Here is a 20,874-nt window from a genome sequence, read left to right as displayed (position 1 = left end):
TTGTGATATGGTATGGTCTCTCAGGTCTCCAGCTGTTATGGTTCGTTGAATCCTTTTTTTAAAAAGAGCTATTATGTTTAGGTAGCTGTCTTCTCAAAGCATGAATTTTAGGCTTTCCAAAACATTTACAAAAAAAAAAAAAGGAATTTTAAGGCATTCAGTTCTTTTTCTCACATCTACTCATGATGGGGCCAATTATTTTTAGATTCATTGTAAGAAAACTTTTTAACATTGTTTATTTCCAGGCTTGAATCTGCTTTTCCTCATAAGGATGTGAGCCTATCTATATAGGTACAATAAAAAAATTCAAATTAAAATTAAATATTGATTTCCTCTAAATGTTCAGGTTTATGTTCTTCACACTGAAAATGTATGTCAGAGCTAATAACCCCTGGAGTTTGCTCCCTAGGTCAGATTGCTGTGACGTAAAAGTATAGAGACCATAAAATGATCATACAGAAATTGGGATTTGAAATGCAGAACATAAGCAACTCAGGGACAACTGAATATAAATGGCATCAGAAACACTAAAAACTCAAAAAGGCTGGGAGGAGAAGGGCAGAGGTAGGAGAGGGCTCAAGAGCACTGTGAAAGACCATCCTTTGGACATGCTCATTGATCACAGGTTATATATTCAAGCCACCTTAGGGAAATCCTGATACAACAGCCCTGAATATCACACCTTCACATACTTGTTTATCTTCTGGAAAACAGTTATTAGGCCAAGTTCAAAGTACATGATACCATCAGTTGGAAACAGTTCTTAAAATATCACTATGGGCAAGCTCTTCCCTTGTGAAGACACTGTTGAAGTCATGAAGTGGTTTAATCTATTTCTCTGAGCCAACATTTGATTGATTGTTCACACATTAACACAAACTTGTGGAGGACACCAGGCTTGACTTCTCTCTCACTAGCAAGTCTAGATCACGGAGAGAGTTCAGTAGCTTGATCAACTTTGATTAATCAAATAACACACTATACTGAGCAGAGGGATCTATAACATGTATGAATAGGAAAACACTCATTTAAGTGGAAGCTTCAGCTACTGATTTGTTCTCTTCTGCTAGTTTCTCCAGGCCCTGGAAGTCAAGGAAAAGTGGGAAGGGGAAGGATAAATAGCAATGACTGAATCTCAAAACACATTCAAGAGAATGTCTGCATTTGGTTCAATCTGACACCTTCTCCGGTTGCAGGCAATGAGAATGCCATTAAGAATCTTGACCCTGACCCTGGAAGATCCACTGTAGGATCATAAAAAAATTCTGTCATGTTTTCCAGGATGAAGTTCTTAAGTAGGAAAATTCAGAAGATTTTTAGTGATGATGATTGAAACAAGGACTTTTTTTAGAATGCTCTTTCAGCTTATAAGAACATTCGTTTCAGAACACCCATCCCAGTTGAGTGAGGTTGGCCTATATTCGTTGTTGGAGGTTATGGGTTATGTGTAGGCTGGGATTTCTTATCCAAAACTGTCACTGGAAGGGAGGTAATTCTAAAGTGTGTTATGCAGAGTTTTCCACGATGGCCTGAATTGAGGCGTTTCTAGAGCTGACGGTAGAAGCTAATCACCTTGATTCTGACTGAATGTGCTCACTGGATTATTGCAGCCAGCTTGTGGCCAAATATATGTGTTCTGTTTGACCACTCCTTGCTTTTATTACCTGAACTGTCTTCTGGCATCAGTTTCCCAGGGGAAATTTCCATCAGGACAGCTGATATTTCTTTATCTCCCCATTTCCATAGAAGGCTGGATAAATCTGAAATTTAGAAAGTGAGCCGTCTTCCTGCAGGCTCTGCTTCTCCTGCTGCTGCCACCAGCCCTGGTGGAAGCCTGTTGGCTCTAGGATCTCATCACTCTGTGCCTTCCTGGCTCCTGTGTATGTCACTGGTGATGGCTGAGGGAATTCACCGTTGCTCTTTGCTGGGGTAGAAAATTGTGAAGAAGGTGATGTTGGTTATAATATCCATCTGTTTATTTTATATACCCTTGACCAAACTTCATTCTCCTTCTTGGCTGAATGAGATTTCCAGGATACCTTAATGCCAAACCCTCACCCTACCCCTACCCTGCACTATTGTGTGCTTCCTACTGTGATCAACTTTTCAAGAGAGTTTCAGCTCTGTGCCTTTCCTCCCATTGTCATTCCTTAAATCCCCACCAGTCATTTAGTCCAGCTGGTCACACCTCCTAAATGCATTTCGGGTCCATTGCTTCCTCTCCACTCCCATTGGCGCTACTTAATTGCTTTTCACAAAAATGATGGTACTAGCCATTTGAGGACCCCAGCCTCTCTGCCTTCAGCTCACTGTAGCTCCAGCAGTCTATTAAGCCAGTGTTCACACATCCTTGTACCTTTGCACTTGCTGTTCCTTCTGGCTGGAATGCCCGCTCTCCATGCTTTTTTTTTTTCCTTCTAGGAAAATTCACAATTTTTCTTATAAGGCTTAGCTCAAATGTCACTTTATAATCACAACTTTATCCAATTCCTATAAACAGGGTTTATCCAATAGGCTCCTGGAGCATTTTAAAATACCTTTATTATGGCACTTTCTGGGTAGCTTTAAGTTGTGTATGTGTTTTTGCCTATGCCCATGTCCTATTATATTTTGTTTTTTCAGGGCATATCCTAGTGCCCTAAATAAAGTAGGCCAGCACCACACAGGTGTTGAAAGAATGAAGAATCCCCTGTATGCAGCCATCCTACCCGAGAAATATCCCAATCATCCACTTCCCTCCATTATAAACACTCATGTCTCTAGTTCCGTTGTTTTAAGAATTAGATTTGTTAACTTAAAAAGTCCCTTTATACTGTGATAATAATGGCTATTTCCATTTTAAGAGAGGGCTTTTATGCCTTAACCTAGAGTTTTATGTTGCTGGGCTGGCTTTAAAAAGTCAGCTCAAGAACCTGCTGATGGGGCCGGCCCGGTGGCGCAAGTGGTTAAGTGCACGTGCTCCGCTGCCGTTGGCCCAGGGTTCGCCGGTTTGGATCCCGGGTGCGCACCGATGCACCGCTTGGCAAGCCATGTGGCGGCGTCCTATATAAAGTGGAGGAAGATGAGCACGGATGTTAGCCCAGGGCCAGTCTTCCTCAGGTAAAAAAGAGGAGGATTGGCAGATGTTAGCTCAGGGCTGATCTTCCTCACCAAAAAAAAAAAAAAAAAAAAGAACCTGCTGAAATGTAGATATATGGCTCCATCTTTGGAGAGTTTAACTTCATGTACATATGGTGGCACCTTAAACTCTGTATCGTAATAAGCTTTCCAGATAATTTGTGATGTTCTAGCAGGTTTGAATTCCACTGCCTTTGTTTCTGATAGGGGGATCTTTCAGACGTCATTGCAGTAAGTTGGGGGATGTATTGAGGATCGATGAAGCCCTCCAACTCCTCTCCAATCCATTTGGCCTCTCCTAGACCTCGCCACTTCACAGATACAATACCTGATTCCAGGGAGGGAGAATCCATGCTTGAGCCTCTTCTCTCCATGGGCCAAGATTAGAAATGCATGGTTTGGTTGCTCACTGTGCTGTGTTGAAGGGCTTGGCAAGATCTGTGCTTTCTGGGGCAAGGCCAAGAGGAGGGTGAGGTGGGCGAGGCACAAGCCTCAGGCATAAGATTTTAGGGAGCACCAAAAAACTCAGTGATCAAGATAAATAATATTTTATGCAGTATTTTATAAAATTGAAATTAATGTAAAAAATCCATGATGAGTAAATTATCAGCATTGTATATAAGGACAGGATCAGTAACAGGGCAGTGCTGAGCCATGCTGAAGCCTGAAGCAAAAGAAAAAACCCAGCAATACTGACCCTGTCTTTATTTACAATGTTGCTATTTTGTTTATGATGGGTGAATCTTTCCTTAGTGTTGGCTCTGCTCCAGAGCTTCTATCTATTGAAGTTTTTACTGCACCTGCTGTATGAGAAAGTTCCCCCCAAAAGTCTCAATGTCAGGTAGTTTTCTTTATTTGTCCTACATTAGTGGCAAAAGGGCTGGCTTTTAAATTTTATGAGGTGACACCTTGGACTCCAGAGTTGAAGACCTATTTGAATTGTGGTGTCTTTTAGGTTGTCTTGTTCCAAATGCGTTTCTTCTTGATGTTTATCACAGTGACACGGGCTTTTTATGGCACTCTGAAGTGCTTCAGAGAAAATGGAGAGCATTTTAATACTGCTGATTTACTCTTTCAGGTCTACAGTAATTTCCTTACTGCCTAATTATAAGGTTCAGTTTAATTTACTCTACACATAATGTTTACTGATGCACATATGGTGCCACATTTCAGGAAACTGTACCCAAAACAGGTATTTTTGTCAGGCTGGAGCATGGAAATTTTCCTTCATGTACAGAAAAAAAAAAATCCTAAGAAATTTAATCATCTCGACAAAGAAATGTCCCCCAATGAGAGGGAGAAAATCACACATATCTTTAATTTGAGGAAGAAGGATACAATCTCTTTAAATGTTTATTTTAAAAGCTGAATGATGATCATGTGGTTGCATGTGTGTAAACATTTCATTTACCCCCAAAATCAGAGGAGTGGGTAGGAGTTAGGGAAAAGGAGAGATAAGAAAGGAAGGCAGTAATATCTTAGGGGCTTATATCTCACCTATCTTTGAAAAAAGGAGATATGTATTCAGAAGTCATGGATTCATAAACTCTTAGAGGTGGAAAGGACCTCTAAGATCCTTTCCCAGGGCAAAAGGTCTTTTTTTAGCATCCTAAAGATGTCCTTTCCCAGTCTCTGCTTGAGAGGGGGGAGCTCATCCCTTCACCCAGTGGCTGGTACTATTACTGGCAATTTTAGGAGTTAGAAAATTGAGTTAAGATCAGTGATTTTGTAATTATCAACCATTGATGTTGGTTTTGTTCTGCAAAACTCATGTTTTTTCTACTTTGCAAAAGTTTAAGGACCAGATGAAAACTTTACTAAAGAACTCCATTTAGAGTTCCAAAGACCTACAGATAGTGACTATTATTGCATATGAATTCATGGCTTCACAGTCAATTGGCTTACCTTTCCATCACCTGAGTGCTAACAGGGGTTAGGCTGAGGAACTGAGCAGCTGATGCTGTCTCGTCATTGAGACAGTTGAAATAACCAACTCTCTTCATCATCTGATTGATTATTGCCATTTGTACCTGGTTATGTATGAAGGTTAGGAAAGCAAGCTACCCACTGAAACTGTTTGACGTTTGTTTAGTGTCTGTTCTTTCCTTGGCACTTTATCTACTATCCCTACAACAATTCTGCAGAGGGAATGTTACTACCAAAAATATATATATTTTTATTTTTTACGGAGTAGAGTATTGAAGTTCTGACATTAAATTTCTTACTGATGTGCAGCTCTTAAGTTAGAGAACCCAAGTGGGCAGACTCTGAAGCCTGTCCTTTTAATGATGGTAGTTGTTCGAGTTGATACAGTTTCGTCTTAGTTTATAGCTTTTATTAAAATTTCCTTAATGGGAAGAATATAAGGTAAATATAAATTAATAATGAGACTTGTGATTCTCAATAACAATCTTCATAATAGGCTTCCTGTTTAATATAATCACTATGTTTTCTTCTTTAAATCATCCATATCGGTGTCCAGCCCCATGCAAGACACTGAATCATGAATGAGATTTTGATAATTATTTTTCTAATTAATCATAGGGGAAAAAAGTAAAGGACTTTTATGTTAGCTGAGGGGATATCTGATTAAATGCAGATCATGAGACTAGCAGTCCTGCCTGGTATATCCAGTGAGAAACAATTGAACGGATTGTGCCCCAGCATTCCAGGATTAAAGAAGAACCGTTTGTCCCGAGGACTTTGGTGATAAGAGGATTCTATCTGATCCAACCATAAGTGCTTGTCACAAGTTTGGGTGAATAACCAGTCCCAGCCCCTCCTCTCTCATTCTACAGTTTCTTAGTTTTTCATGAGTGTATCAATCCTATTAACTGTTAAGGGCAGGACTTCTATATTTTGGTTTGATTCCTTCAATTTCAGTGAGGATCAAGCTGCCTTGAATAGCTGCAGTCTAAGGTGCAAACGTGTGAAGAGGGTGACTGTAAAGTTGAAAAGCCCCTTTGGTCAAGGCCAGCTGGGAGGTCTGGGTAGTTGAGCATGGGGGAGGAAGGGCATGGAGTTGCAGGGGCAGGAAGAAGTCAGCACTAATGAAGCATGCCTGACCCAGCAGGTTTCCCTCAGCCCCTCCTTGGGAATCCACAGGCTTAGATCAATGTGGCCCTGAGGCTGTATCCACAGATGCCATAATAACTAGTTGAAAGGGGATCATTTGTGGCTGATCAACTAGTCATTGTGTGTGTGTATTACCGTAGCAACCAGCTTGCCTGGTGCTCTTTGGGTGCATGCTCCATGTGTTTGGCCAGGCTGTAAAGTACCCTCAATACTTTGGCCAAATTAGGAGGAAATATCAGGATTTGGAGTTCAGTCCGGGTCAAAGCACCTATATCAAGCAGGTGGGGCAACCCAGCCAGATACTCCCTTAATCTACTTAATTTTTAGGAAAAACCAACAACTTCTACTCTTCTACATCTTCCTTCTCCTCTTCGTTCCTTACCTCAAAGCTTCTGCTAGAGAAGGAGTTGCTTAGAGACCAGTGGAATAACGTATGTTTTCTTTCTTCTTCTTCTTTTTTTTTTTTTTTGTGAGGAAAATCAGCCCTGAGCTAACATTCATGCTAATCCTCCTCTTTTTGCTGAGAAAGACCGGCTCTGAGCTAACATCTATTGCCAATGCTCCTCCTTTTTTTTCCCCCCCAAAGCCCCAGTAGATAGTTGTATGTCATAGCTGCACATCCTTCTAGTTGCTGTATGTGGGACGCGGCCTCAGCATGGCCGGAGAAGCGGTGCGTCGGTGAGCGCCCGGGATCCGAACCCTGGCTGACAGTAGCAGAGCGCGCGCACTTAACCGCTAAGCCACGGGGCCGGCCCTAACATATGTTTTCTAGCAGAGCATGAAGCAAAGAGAGAACAAAAGTCAACTTGGTCAAATAATACGGGTCAAACTCGCCACTTGGGGGCTCTTTGAGGCCATCTCTAACATCCTCAGTTCTCATCTTAAGCAGGTAGCTGCTGGGTCCAGCAAATGCTCAGTTATAAGGAAGCGGTAGGTGAATGGAGGTGAAAATAGCCAGGGAACTGCTGTAGTGCTGCAACAGAGTGACATGGACAGTGAAAGGGCATAAGCCTAAAATCCAGTGATGAACCATCTAGAACAGGTGCCTGCAAAGGACGACCTGTGGCCCAACTCCAGCCCTCTGCCTATTTATGTAAATAAAGTTGTATTGTGCTTTGTGCTACAGTGGCAAAGTTGAGTATTTGTGGCAGAGACCAACTAGCTGCCAAGACTGAAACATATACTATCTTGCCCTTTACTGGAAAAGTAAGCCAACCTAATCATCTAGAAGTAAGTCTGCTTCAGATAAAACAAATATGGTGTAAGAGTCCAGATTCCCTGAAAAATGGAGGGACCTTAAATCTAACTCTGTCTCCTTTCTTTCCCTTAAGCAGTGACAGCACCAGTGATTTTATGGGATTTCCACAAACTTGAGAATGTGGAATAATCATTAAGCCTCTATCTGAAAAGAAGCACCTCTAGGGAAAAATTCAGCTGCTGTTGGAAATGCAACGCTGTGCAATAGTTAGAGACACGAAGTGAAGAAGTATAGCATGTGGTGGCAGACTCCAGGGAAAGAAACTAGCTCTGAGGCACACAATTATCCATAATTGGAGTAGAGCAGGGGAGCCTGGTGAATGGTTTTCCGTATTAGAAAATGTGATGGACCCTTTAACGACCACAAATGGTCAGAAGCTTCAGAGGTTCATTTATAAATGACATCTGTACCAACAAGTTAAGTGTCCATCATCCTTCTTCCCTTACCCAACAGCATCTTATTCCCCCAAGTTTCCCATCCTGCTCAAGTGAACTGAAGTGTCACTCGTCTGATACCTGGAGTGGGAACTGGTGAGTTGGGGCGGGGGTCCTCCCAGGGGCTCTTGTATTTACAATGGGGATTTGTCTGAGACCCACAGGACTTGTGCTGTCATGTGGAATGGCAGGAAATATGGAAGTTTGGGGCCAGATGACTCCATCTGGTACAAATCCTGCCACACTGTGGCAGGTGTATAGGATTGACCCCACCAAAAAGAAATGTGGTTTTAGAGAGTTGTTCTCTGTATCTTGCTTTAAACTTTTTAACCATACACTTTTTATAGGCTTCTGCTGTTAGCCTGCCATCAAATCCATCCATTCAATAATTGCATTTCCCAATTGCCAATGTACTTGTAACAGGATCAAGTCTTTTTTTTGAGGAACATTTCATAAGCTTCCTAAGGATCCCTCCGGGGGTGGATGAATCTGATGCAACTCTTGACTTTCACACTGGATTCAAGCAACTCATGCCCATTCAATGCCAGTTAATCAAAGGCAAATATTAGATGCTCAGAATGAAATATCCAGGCATCTAAATTTAGATCTGCTTTTGTGATAAGCAATGCTGGAGGGGATATAATGCTGGGGGTGAGTGGGAGACCAGATGTGGGAGTGAAGAATGGAAAAAAAGATGATCTTTGTCCAGTTGAGATTTGTGAACTTGAACGGCCAGATTTGTAAACACATGGACCTTGAGTGAAATAGCGCTATTCTTAGAATCAGAAGACCTGACTCTGGCATATGCTATGTGCAACCAGTGGACTCTCCCATTCCTCATCTATATAACAGAGAAAATGATGCTCACCCTGCAAATCAGACCCCTCGCCCCCACTATGATATTGTAAGGAAGGTCAAATGAAGTAATGTCTAGGAAAGTTCTCTGCAAGCTATAAAAATGAACATACACAAGATTATTATTAAAGGCAATAAGCAGTCAGAAACTGAAAGACCTTCCAAATATACCAAAAAATCATTCTGCTTTTTAATGTGAGTTAAATGATCTAAGCAAGGTAGTTATACTAGAAATATCTTTTCCACCTTCACCCATGCTACCTAAAATTCCACCTTTTGAAATGCCAAATCTTCTGGGCTAACAAATTAGGTATTTGAAAGTGTGTCTGTCCTGATGGAGGTGTAGAGAAATCCTGAGAGAACATTGAAGTGTGAAAAAATCTTAAGTAATATAATGTGAAGGAAGTATAACAAATTTGGACTTTTTTAGAGCGTTCCTTAGGCCAGCCTGCAACACATTTAACAGGAGGAACTCATGGTTGCCTCTAACCAGCATCATTTATGAGGCCAGTCAAGTATGCATGTGGTCAAGTTGATCACTATAGCTTTGTTAGTAATTGGGAATTGAGATAGTAGAGGAGTTTTCAGCAGTAAGTGAGGATAAATGGCTTATTTTGTTTTTCTCTGTACTCCTGGTATAATTCTTGGTATACCAGGAGCTCCTCAAATGCTAGAAGAAGGAATAAATGAGTAAACACCAATCACTGAATAGAGAGAGTGGAATAAAGTAAGAAAGAGATAAAGCATATTTGCCTCTCTGAGATCTTCTTACTGCTGTTATAATAAGGTTCCTGCCTTCTTTGAGCTAATTGCATTGCTATCTACCCCATTAAATTTTTGTGCATTTAGTCTCATTTCTTTGGCATAATATTTAAATATCCTTAATAATAGTGTGGCATTTATATGGACCCTTTTTTTCCCTTTGAGATCAGAAAAAGATTTTGAAATGCACAACTGAAGACAAATAATCATGGGATCTTTATTAGTTTTCAAGAATGAACATCTAGAGCCAAGAATACACAATGGAGAAAGGATAGTCTCTTCAATAAAGGGTGTTAGGAAAACTGGACAACTACGTGCAAGAGACTGAAACTGGACCCCTATCTTACACCATATACAAAAATCAACTCAAAATGGAATAAAGACTTGAACGTAAGACTTAAAACTGTAAGACTCTTAGAAGAAAACGTAGGGAGTAAGTTTCTTGACATTGGTCTTGGCAATGAGTTTCTGGATGACACCAACAGCAAAGGCAACAAAAGCAAAAATAAGCAAGTGGGATTACATCAAACTAAAAAGCTTCTGCACAGCAAAGGAAACCATCAATAGAATGAAAAAGCAACCTATGGAATGGGAGAAAGTTTGCAAATCATATATCTGATAAGAGTTTAATATCCAAAATATATTAAGAACTCATACAACTCAATAGCAAAAAAACACAAAAGCAAATAATCTGATTAAAAAATGGGCAGAGGACCTAAATAGTCATTTCTCTAAAGAAGACATGCAAAGGGCCAATAGGTACGTGAAAAGATGCTCAACGTCATTAATTATCAGGGAAATGCAAATCAAAACCACAATGAGATATCACCTCACACCTGTTAGAATGGCTCTTATCAAAAAGACAAGAAATAACAAGTGTTGGCAAGGATGAGGAGTAAAGGGAACCCTTGTGCACTGTTGATGGGAATGTAAACTGGTGCAGCCGCTATGGAAAACAGTATGGAGGTTCCTCAAAAAATTAGAAATAGAACTACCATATGATCCAGCAATCCCACTTCTAGGTATATACCCAAAGGAAATGAAAACAGGATATCAAAGAGATATCTGCACTCCCATGTCAATTGCAGTATTATTCACAATAGCTAAGATATGGAAACAACCTAAGTATCCATCAATGGATGAATGGATAAAGAAGATGTGGTATATATACAATGGAATATTATTCAGCCATGAGAAAGAAAGAAATCGTGACATTTGTGACATCATGGATGGGCCTTGAGGGCATTATGCCAAGTGAAATAAGCAAAACAGAAAGACAAATGCTGCATGGTATCACTTATATGTGTAATCTTAAAAAAAAATCAAACTCATAGAAATAGAGAATAGAAAAGTGGTTGCTTGGGGTTGGGGAAATAGGGAGAGGTTGGTAAAAGGGTACAAACTTTCAGCTATAAGATGAATAAAGTCTGAAGATCTAATGTAAAATGTGGTGATTATAGTTGATAACGTTGTATTGAAAAATTGAGATTTGCTAAGAGAGTAGAACTTAAATGTTCTCACCAAAAAAAGAAAAAAAAAACTATATGAGGTGATGGATGTGTTAATTAACTAGATGGGAGGGAATCCTTTCACAATGTATATGTATGTCAAATCACCACAATTGTACATTTTAAGCATCTTACAATTTTATTTGTCAATTATAGCTCAATAAAGCTGAAATTAAAAAAAAAAATGAACATGTGTCCGTTAAAATGAATCACAGAGATATCCTTTCATTGGATAGATTAAAATTGGACATGCAGCCTTCAAAGTCTCATCCAGGTTTAAGCTTCTATGATTATAGTTGGCTGAGGAGAGCCATTTTTTCTTATACTGTCTTTTTCAGGGAGCTGTTTCACATTCATCAAATGGTTGCTGGTTTTTAGACTTTGTGGAAAACACTTTGGCACTATCCATTTAAAGGTGGCTCAGTATACATCATGCACTCCTCACATCTCACCCCATAGGCAGACACTTTTTGGTCGTTTTTGACACAGTTTATTTTTCTTCTTGAGTTTGTGAGTTAAACTGTGTCTATCCTTTCATCATTCTGCCCTCCCGTGAAATAAGCAAGTGGATTGTTAGAGTAGGTATGATCCATCGACTGCATTCCTTTTGGTTTGCTGAAGAAAATGCAGTTATTTACGTTGATGAATAGCCTTAATTGGGTAAAATAGACTGGTAGTGCTGAGCTAATACCTTTAAATGTCTTGTCTTATGCAATTAATATTCCCTTGTCACACATGCATTTAAACAGTTGGAAGAAAGCCTTGTGTTCTTGACTCCTGTCAGACTTAACGAATGATTTTGTCAAGTCATTCCTTTCTGCCCTGGTTGATTGATAGCTAAATTTTGGTCTTCTAGCTTATGTAAAAAGTGTTAACTATGCCTTTCAGCTTGTAGGCAAGGGCATTTAAACCCTTCTAATAGTCAATTTACAGAGGAATTACATTGACTGTTTACTGGAGGGGTCAAGAAATGTGCCCCTGTTTATCAGGGACACAAATCACAGGGCCCATGAGCCAATGAAGGCAGTATTTATGACTCCTTGCACTTGCTGGATGCTACCAAGTTCAAGGTGTCCCTGGTCCTGGATGCTGAGGCCTCTGGTTCCCCCTTTGGTTGTGCCTGTGCTCGTGGACTATGTAAGAAAGAGATATATTTAGGATGAATATGGTTTGATCCTAAAACTCTTAAGAATTAGAATAAAAACTAGAATACTAGATTGTCACTGTACTAACTTTCATCTGCAGCTTTCGCAGATCTCTGTGTAATGAGACAGATCTCCACTCACCTCTGCCACTACCTGCTTTATACATTTTCACACATACCATAATTACAATCTCAAAGCATGGAAAGTGGATCCCATCGTTTCTGGGAGGAGTCTCACTTTCCCTGGCTTGAGCTTTTGTTGATAATCTCACAATTTACCATTCTAAAATGCTTTGACCAATAAGTTATAATAAGATGGTTACGTAAAGGCAAGTATAACCCATCAATACATTTTTGTAGTAGACATATCTTGAACCGTGAGTCCTCCATTTTTTTTTACAGACTCCTAAAGCCCAAGGATGTCACAGAGTCTCATAGTGAGTATCCAGCAGGCCCCTTTCCACTCCCGGAGTGGGGATTCATTAGGACTCAGCATTACTTCTGCCTCTGGTGGGACCACTGATTCCCTCCTATGGTGTCCATCTGCCACTGAGTCTGTTCTTCCATCCTCTCAACTGGGGTTTTCTTTTTTTTTGCTCTTATTGTCTCAGAGGAGGCTTCCAGAATTCTTTATGCACTTCACTCATCATCCAGGAAGCTGGATCACATTTGTTCCTGAAATTTTGTATGCCACTATCATATATACCATTGCTTTTGGTCAATACTGTATGCAAAGCTGACACAATGTAGACATATGAGAGGTTGTGCTATGTTGGTAGTTTAGAGCATGAACGCTCGGGCCAGACGACCTGGATTCAAATCCTGCCACTCCCACTTATTAGTCATGTGAATGTGGGCAAGTGACCTAATTCTATTGCCTCAGTTTCCTCACCTATAAACTGGAGAAAATACTAGCCTGCTCTCTTGAGAGAAATACATGAATTATTCTAAGTTTTTAGAACAGGGCCTGGCACAAAATAAGCGTTAAATGAAATCTGTTAATATGAAATATTAATTTTCTGCAATCCTTTCCTGCTATCCTCACCACCTCTTCTTCTCCATGCCTTACTGCTGCAGTTAGCTTCTGCCTGCTGCATACACCCTCCATTCCACCAACCTCTCCTTTGCTTCCTTATACTGCACCTGGCAATTGTGGGCTCTGTGTTCTGCTAACATTTTTACCAAAACCAAGGCAAGCTGCTGTACCCGCTGGATTGAGGCCATCTGGAGATCCACAACGATCCCAGCACTCCCTTGGATCCTAAGGCACCATGTCACTGCCTCTTCCCATGAAAGCACTTGCCCTTGCCTATCATGGGGGGAGAAGGGGACTTTGACACAGTCCTCTGTGTGCTGGGGCAGAAAATGGAACCATAGAAGGAGCCAAGCACCTGCTGCTGTTCTTCAGGATGAGCCCTGATCCATCTTCCCTGTCCCAGTCCCCTTGACTTATCTCTTCAGTACAATTTTTCAACTAAAGTATTCATTAAATCTGTAAAAATAAGAAATTGCATCTGTGATATTGTTAAGTATAGCCCATGGCTGTATAATGGAACATGTGAAGCAGACCACTGTTAATCCAATGCTTTTGGCCAAAGGACTGAGTTATAATAACACCAAACTAGTCAACTGATTGATCAGAAATTTATTTTCTAGATGTCTCTCCAAAAAGATGATTTAGTGACCACAAAATCTTATTCTATTTAAATATGTATGTTATCAGCTATCTATTGTCACAATAGTGCAGTATAACATCCCAGTGGCATACAGTAATAATATTTGTTGCTTACTAGTCTGGGGTGGTCTCCTTGGTCTGGCCCTCTCATGTGCCAAGGCTCAGTGGCTCTTGACTGACTTAAGATGGCCTTGATGGTGATGACTGAGGTGACTCAGTTCTATTCAACATGTTTGTCTCCCTCCTCCTGGGACAAGCTGTCTAGCCTGGGCATGTCCTTCTCATGGAAATGGTAGAGAACAAGACCAAGCAAGCTCAGTGGTGAATGGGCCTTTAAAATCCCTGCATGCATCATGGTGTGGCCAACATCCCTTGGCACTAAGCATGCCACATAGCCCAGCCCAGAGCCAGAGAAGGCAGGCACTACAGAGTTACATGGATATGGGCATGGGTACGAGGAGAGGTGAAGAATGGGTCATTGATACAACAAATCTACCACAGTTATTAAAGTTTGCCTCAGTGCTTCTTACTCCCTCAGCAAGACATGTTCCGACTGTCAGCACTCCTAGAGGAAAAATCTAGAGGACAAGGACTGTTTACCCGGCTAAACTAAATCATTATGTGTTTGCTGCTGAGGCCATGCACATAGGTGTTGCTAATGATGACAGCTGTGCTTTTAATTGATCCAGTAGCCTGAATTGGGGGGTGTCGGGGAGCAGCATGGAGAAAAGCCTGACACCAATGAACTGTTCTTTTTTTTTTTTAGAAGTAATTGGTTCCATCAAGGAAAGAAACTAGTATCCTAATTAAAATGATTTTTCTTCATAGAAGATAGTCAGTGCCATCAGGATAATGAATAGAGTGACCAAAGAATATTTTGTGTTTCTCTTGTAAAGAAAGCAAAACAAAGCAAAAAAGGTGATTATTCTCTAAGTGCTCTTCTTCAAGCTTCATAGATATACCTCTGCTCACCCCATCTGCCCCAACCTCCAGCCCAAGCAATGAACAGTGCCATCATTACCACTGAACTGTGTGCATTGATGGCACCTTAGCTTATTAGAGTGGCTTTGGGTGGATTACTGCACTGACTGATTACCTTGATTGACCTCCAGACTGGCTAAAATTTGCCTGACTTAATGAGGCTCAATTCTTGTCAAGCCCCCTAGGCTGGATGGCTCCTAGCTCAGACATTTTGTTGCTTTGATTTTTCATTTTTAATAACAATTACACCCCAAAGCTTAAGGAAATATGGTAAAATATGTCAGTAACCGTGAAGAGCCTGGAGCAGACGTATCCATGGAAAGATTTAAGGCTTCAAAGTTTTGAGCCCATTTAAAATCATCCTCTACCTCGAATTTGACCTTGGTTGGTACATCTTACATCATTGTCGTGAGGAAGTTAATACATTATTCTTAACAGGATTTTTTTAAACATCTGTCTAAAAGACAAGACAGATGTTAAGTGGTCAGACATTTGTTAAATATCATCAGCCCAGCCTAGATTTGAGTGTTAACTTTTGTTTCTGAAAGTGAAGATGGCACTGGATTGCTCAGACACACACAGCCAATTCTGCCTAAAAATTGGCGTGTAAAAAGACTTAAATTTCAGGGAAGGTTTAGCAAAGAAAGAAAGCTTTCATTTTGCAGGATAAATAAGATTGATTAGTAGTAGCTACGTGGAGCACTGTGCTGAGAAGGATTATGAAATAGTATTTGAGCTCAGCATAAAAGAATGCTGTCATTGATTAATCATGTCTGATGTGGGCATAGAAAGGAAATGTGGTCGCATTCTTGCCATCCCTGTCCTACTTCATAGTTTCTGATCTTGTTCCTTATAAACAACCCTTTACCTTTTAGTTATTTCCTATAAATGTATCTATTTTTCCACCTTCCACCCATGCTTGAGTACTTGAATTATTGTTCTACCAGATCTATTCTTTATTGGCCATTTTTTGTTTTTGAATCAATATCTGAATTCCCTTCCAGTGTTTGGGGAATTCCTCATTATATGAATTTTAGTATAAGGAATCAAAATTGCCAGAACACTTGTTTTCACAAAACACTTTCCTCTCAACACTTTCCTCCTTCACCTTGCGACTAGGGCGTTGACACATGACCCAGAGTTTGGGTCTATATTTCATCCAGATAAAAATCAGGTGCATCTGCCTAAGACTTTGAGTCAAAAGCTAATGACACAAAGATACAGTGTCCTAACGTTTCTGATTTCTGTCCATTTGTTCTGTGAATGAGTAGGACGGCTTTTCTGCTTAAATCTGCCAGAATTAGTTTCTAATGCTTGCAGCTAAGAACTTGACTGATATAACAGGTCAACTTCTAGGGTAGTGCTCCTCAAACTTTATTAGGCAGAGGAATCACCTAAGCACTTTATTAAAATGCAGATTCTGATTGGAATGCAGGTCTGGGGTGAGGCTTTGGGTTTGCATTTCTAAAAAGCTCCCAGGAAATGGCAGTGATGCTGGCCTGTTGTCCACTCTTTAATTAGGAAGGATCTAGGGAAGGAAAGGCAAGCAGAAAGAAGGCAGAATTAGCAGGAAAAAAGAGAAAGAAAAGGTCTGTTTCAACGTGTTCTAGTTAAGTTAGGGCAGACTAATTACTGTGACTAATAAACTTCAAAATGTGCAAAGGCTCCAACACAATAGAATTGCATTCTTAATCATGTAACAATATACTGGGCCAGTGGCAGGACACTGGGAAGCTCTGCTCCATGCATTCAATGGCCCAGGTTGATTAGCGGGAGGAGGTTGTCCACCATCTTCAACTCATGACTTTCCAGGTCACCTTGGGGGTCATCTGTATTCCACCCAGAAAGAAATGGAAAAGACGACCAAAGAGCATATGTTAGAAATGTTTCTTTTTTTGTTGTTGAACTTTTTATTATAAAATAAAACAGATATAGAAACCCACACACAATAAATACATAGTTTATTCAATTATTGTTATGCAAACACTCTTGTAACCACCTCCCAGGTCAAGAAATAGAATTCTGCCAGCCTCCCTAGAAGCTCCTCTGTAGGCCTCCTGCCACCCTCCAAAATTAACCATTATCTTAACTTTCAGAGGATTCACTTCCTTATGTTTCTTTATGCTTTCATCACCCTAATGTGCACCTTCAGATGATATAGTTTAGTTTTGCCCACAGTTTGGGATATGTCTTTTAGTCTCTTAGTCACCACATCCCCTTCCATCCAATTCTTTGTTTATAATCCATCTGTTGAAGAGCCTGAGCGGTTTGTACTGTAAGTTTTCCACAGTTTGCATTTCGCTGATTAGATGTGTTTGGTGCACTTCCATACATTATTCTGTCCTCTGTATTTTCTACAAATCACCAGGGTGATCCAGAGCCTCTACCAGTATCAGGTTTGATCCCTTTGGCAAGACTATATAGTTGGGATTGTACTGTTTCGTCAGAAAGCACACGATGTCTGGTTGTCTCTTTTTTTGTGTGATGTTTTCAACCACTGATGTTCATTGCCTAGATTTTTTAATTCATTAAAGGTTGCAAAATGGTGATATTCTATCTTTTTTCATTTATTAATTGGAATAAGTTTATAAACAGATACTTTCCTCATTATAAAGAATTCTAGTTCATGTAGGAAAGGCAAGATATATTCTTGATTCTTTCAAGATAAATGAATTGGTTCCTTGTTGTCCGCTAAAGTCACCAATTAATTTTTTCTTTTTCTTTTTTTAATTATTATAAACTCATAAATTTAAACGTATTTGATAAATATCAATCCATTGGAATTTTAATCCTTTGTGCAGTTCAAATTGGCTAATTTTTGGCCAGTGGGAGCCTCCTGAGTTATTTTCACAAGCCTCCTGAGTTATTTTCACAAGTTATTTGATAGCTCTTTTCTATCTAGTGTAACAAGATATTTCAGGCTTATTTGTACATTTCCAGCCTCAAAGTTCCTGGAATCAGCCATTTCTCCAAGGAGCCTTGGTTTGTTTTAGTGGAAAATTATATTTCAAGGCGTTCATTGCTACTGGGCTGGCCATTGTTTTTATGCTTTTTCGGTGGACAGAACCGGAAAATTGTGTGTGTGTGTTTGTGTGTGTTTTCAATTTAAAATCTCATGTGTTCATACTGATATTTCTACTTCAGATCTAGGATTACAGAACTTTTCCTTAACCTCTTCTACATTATATCTTCTTTCTTCCACACCAACGCTCCTGGCTAGCAAGAACACAGGACATAAGAATAAACTTTCATAACTAATTATTTGCTTTATCTACTTTTGAACACAATAGTGTCCAAATAACAATATTCATACTACCACTATTATTAAAATTACATAAAACTCTTAAAATCTTTTTGTACATTCTATTCACTTTTTCTTCTCATTTTACAATGTTGTACTGTGTCTTCATTGCCAGAGTGTACAACCATTTCATATATACTCTCCCATTTAACCATCATATATTCTTAGTTCTATAAATAAATATATATCTAACGCTCACTGCCAGTTCTTATGTTAATGTTTTTCTAGTCATTTTGGTTGTTAAAGCTCATTCTCTAACAGATTCCCCAAGAAAGTCTCATGGGAACAATATTTTCTGAGTTCTTGCATGTTGACCAAATTTTGTCTGTGCCTTATATCCTTGAAAGTCAGTTTTGCTCGTTATAAAATTCTTAGCTCACATTTTTTTTTTCCTTGAGTATCTTAAACACAGCATTTCATTTTCTTCTGGCATAAAGCTTTGCAATTGAAAAGTCCAACAATCATCTAATTTTTTTTCTTTTATAAGTCACATGCTCTGTTTACCTAAATGCACGAGGATTTCCCCACCTTTTTTCTTTAGAATCCAGTTATCTTGATTGATAGCATGGGTCAGTCTTCTTGGGTACATGATATGTTCTTTCAGAATGTAGTTTATATATTATATATGTATGTTCAGGAAAGGTTTTTTTTTTTTTTTTTTGCCAGAAAGATCCTTTTAAACACAAGTCAGATCATGTTGCTTCTCTGCTAGAACACTTAGGTCAATGACTTCCCATTTCATTTATTTATTTATTTATTTATTTTTATAATTTTATTTATTTATTTTTCCCCCAAAGCCCCAGTAGATAGTTGTATGTCATAGCTGCACATCCTTCTAGTTGCTGTATGTGGGATGCGGCCTCAGCATGGCCAGAGAAGCCGTGCGTCGGTGAGCACCCAGGATCCGAACCCGGGCTGACAGTAGCAGAGCGCCTGGGATCCGAACCAGGGCCGCCAGCAGCGGAGCACGTGCACTTAACCACTAAGCCACCGGGCTGGCCCCAGGAAAGTTTTATGAGTTAACAATTTTTAGTTTTCATTCTGTTTTCTTGCTTTGAGTTTCTTCTTCGGGGATCACTGTTAGCTATATATTAATTTTCCTTGCCTATCTTCAATATTTGTTCACCTTTTTTCAAATCTTCTTTTATCTTTTCTTTAAAAATTTCTTTTCGATTTAAAAAATTTCCTCTTTTTCTCTTTTTATTTCCCTTAAGACATTTGCTGTTGTGTTTATTCATTCTTATTTAGTCTTCTTTTTCAAATGATTTTTCTTGTATTTATAATTCTTTCTTGAGTTTCATGACCTTATTCTATAATCTTTTCTTTTTATAATTTATATTGTTCTTTCGTATCTTGTATCATTTCCTTAGTGCATTTTAATTTATTTAAAATAGTAGGTTATAGTTTTAATCTGTTGTACAGGCATATCTTTCTGGCATGCTTTCATTATGTATAGGGATAATATTATATTCCTTATTCTTACTTTTCTTATAATAACTTGAGATGAGTTTTGACCTTGATAATTTTAAAGTTGCTCATTTTTATGTGAACTTAATCTTCCTGAAGGTTTAGAAAGAGGCCTGATGCAGATAGCTCTTCTAGCTTCATAGAGCTCTTACTTCTGTTATTTTTGTGTGGTGTTTAAAAATATGATGGCCTGATTGGTGAGATAGCCTAGCTCTGCTCATCTCCCCCACTTTATCTGGACCTTTTCTTTCTTTTATCTCTGTTTTCTCTGTCAAGTTCAATTTTGATTATACTCCCGATAGTTTCGCCTTCATGTGGGGCTCTGTCCTGGAAGAGAGCCAGGGCAGATCAGTTTCAAGTGTTCACTGCACTGCCCCCTTTAGACCTTCTTACTGTAGGCTCTGCCACTTGCTACCTTATGATTGCAGGCAAGTTATTTAACTTTTCTAAGTCCCATTTTCTTCATTTAAAAACTGGCAAATGATAGCCCTATCTCATAGTGTTGTTGTGGGGATTAAATGATATAATATGTAAAGATCTTAGTTAAGTATCTGGCACATTTAATGTGCCTGGAATAGATGAGCTCATTAATAACCAACATTATTCTTGGGCAGTAATTTAACACATGTTGCCAAATGAGCAACTAATTAATGTTAACTTTGCATAGGCTTTATTATATTTTATATGGTGAAATGTCAAACCCAATTCAGAGGTAAATCAAACCAAGTTACACATGCACACATGCGTGCCTTATGGTAATTAGTGTAAAAAGAAACTGAGATTTGTTCAAAGTTTTCTTTCTTCTCACCAATAATAGATGTGTATGTACCACTCTATCAAAAGATTCGCCCAAATACTCCTGAATGGGTATATTCATTTGGAAAACATACACGTTGTTTAGCATCTCATCTTGTGTTGATTTGTATTGGGAGTGTTTTCTCCTGGTCTACATTCTCATAATTATGAAGAAAGCAGCAGCACTGAAGTGATTGTTCAGGTACAGTTCCATTTCATTTCCATGCAGCTGCCCTGCTTCCCATTTTAACAATGGGAATGATGTGTAATTATGCAATGTTAGAAATTTGGGTCTGTTTATTCTTACCTTGAAGAATAAATTTAAGTACTTCTTTCTGAAGCACAGCAACTATATCATCATAGCACCTGGGCAGAAACATTTTTGAGATTGTTAGATGTTTCCGGTTTCTACCTCTATCAAATACAAACAATGGATCTAGCAAGGCAGGAGACTGTGAAGTGGTAAGGTTTTAGGGTGGCTTAAAGGCCTAATTCTTCATCT

General features: G+C 39.3%; 1 protein-coding gene across 4 annotated transcripts in view; it reads left to right on the top strand.

The window, feature by feature from the left end:
- Positions 1–20,874, top strand: part of CTNNA2 (catenin alpha 2) — a 1,068,899-nt gene that overhangs the window by 821,104 nt on the left and 226,921 nt on the right. The gene's annotated exons all lie outside the window — the stretch shown is intronic.

Source organism: Diceros bicornis, chromosome 12 (genome assembly GCF_020826845.1).
Source record: "Diceros bicornis minor isolate mBicDic1 chromosome 12, mDicBic1.mat.cur, whole genome shotgun sequence".
Taxonomy (NCBI): domain Eukaryota; kingdom Metazoa; phylum Chordata; class Mammalia; order Perissodactyla; family Rhinocerotidae; genus Diceros; species Diceros bicornis.
This window is presented reverse-complemented; position numbering and strand designations above follow the sequence as displayed.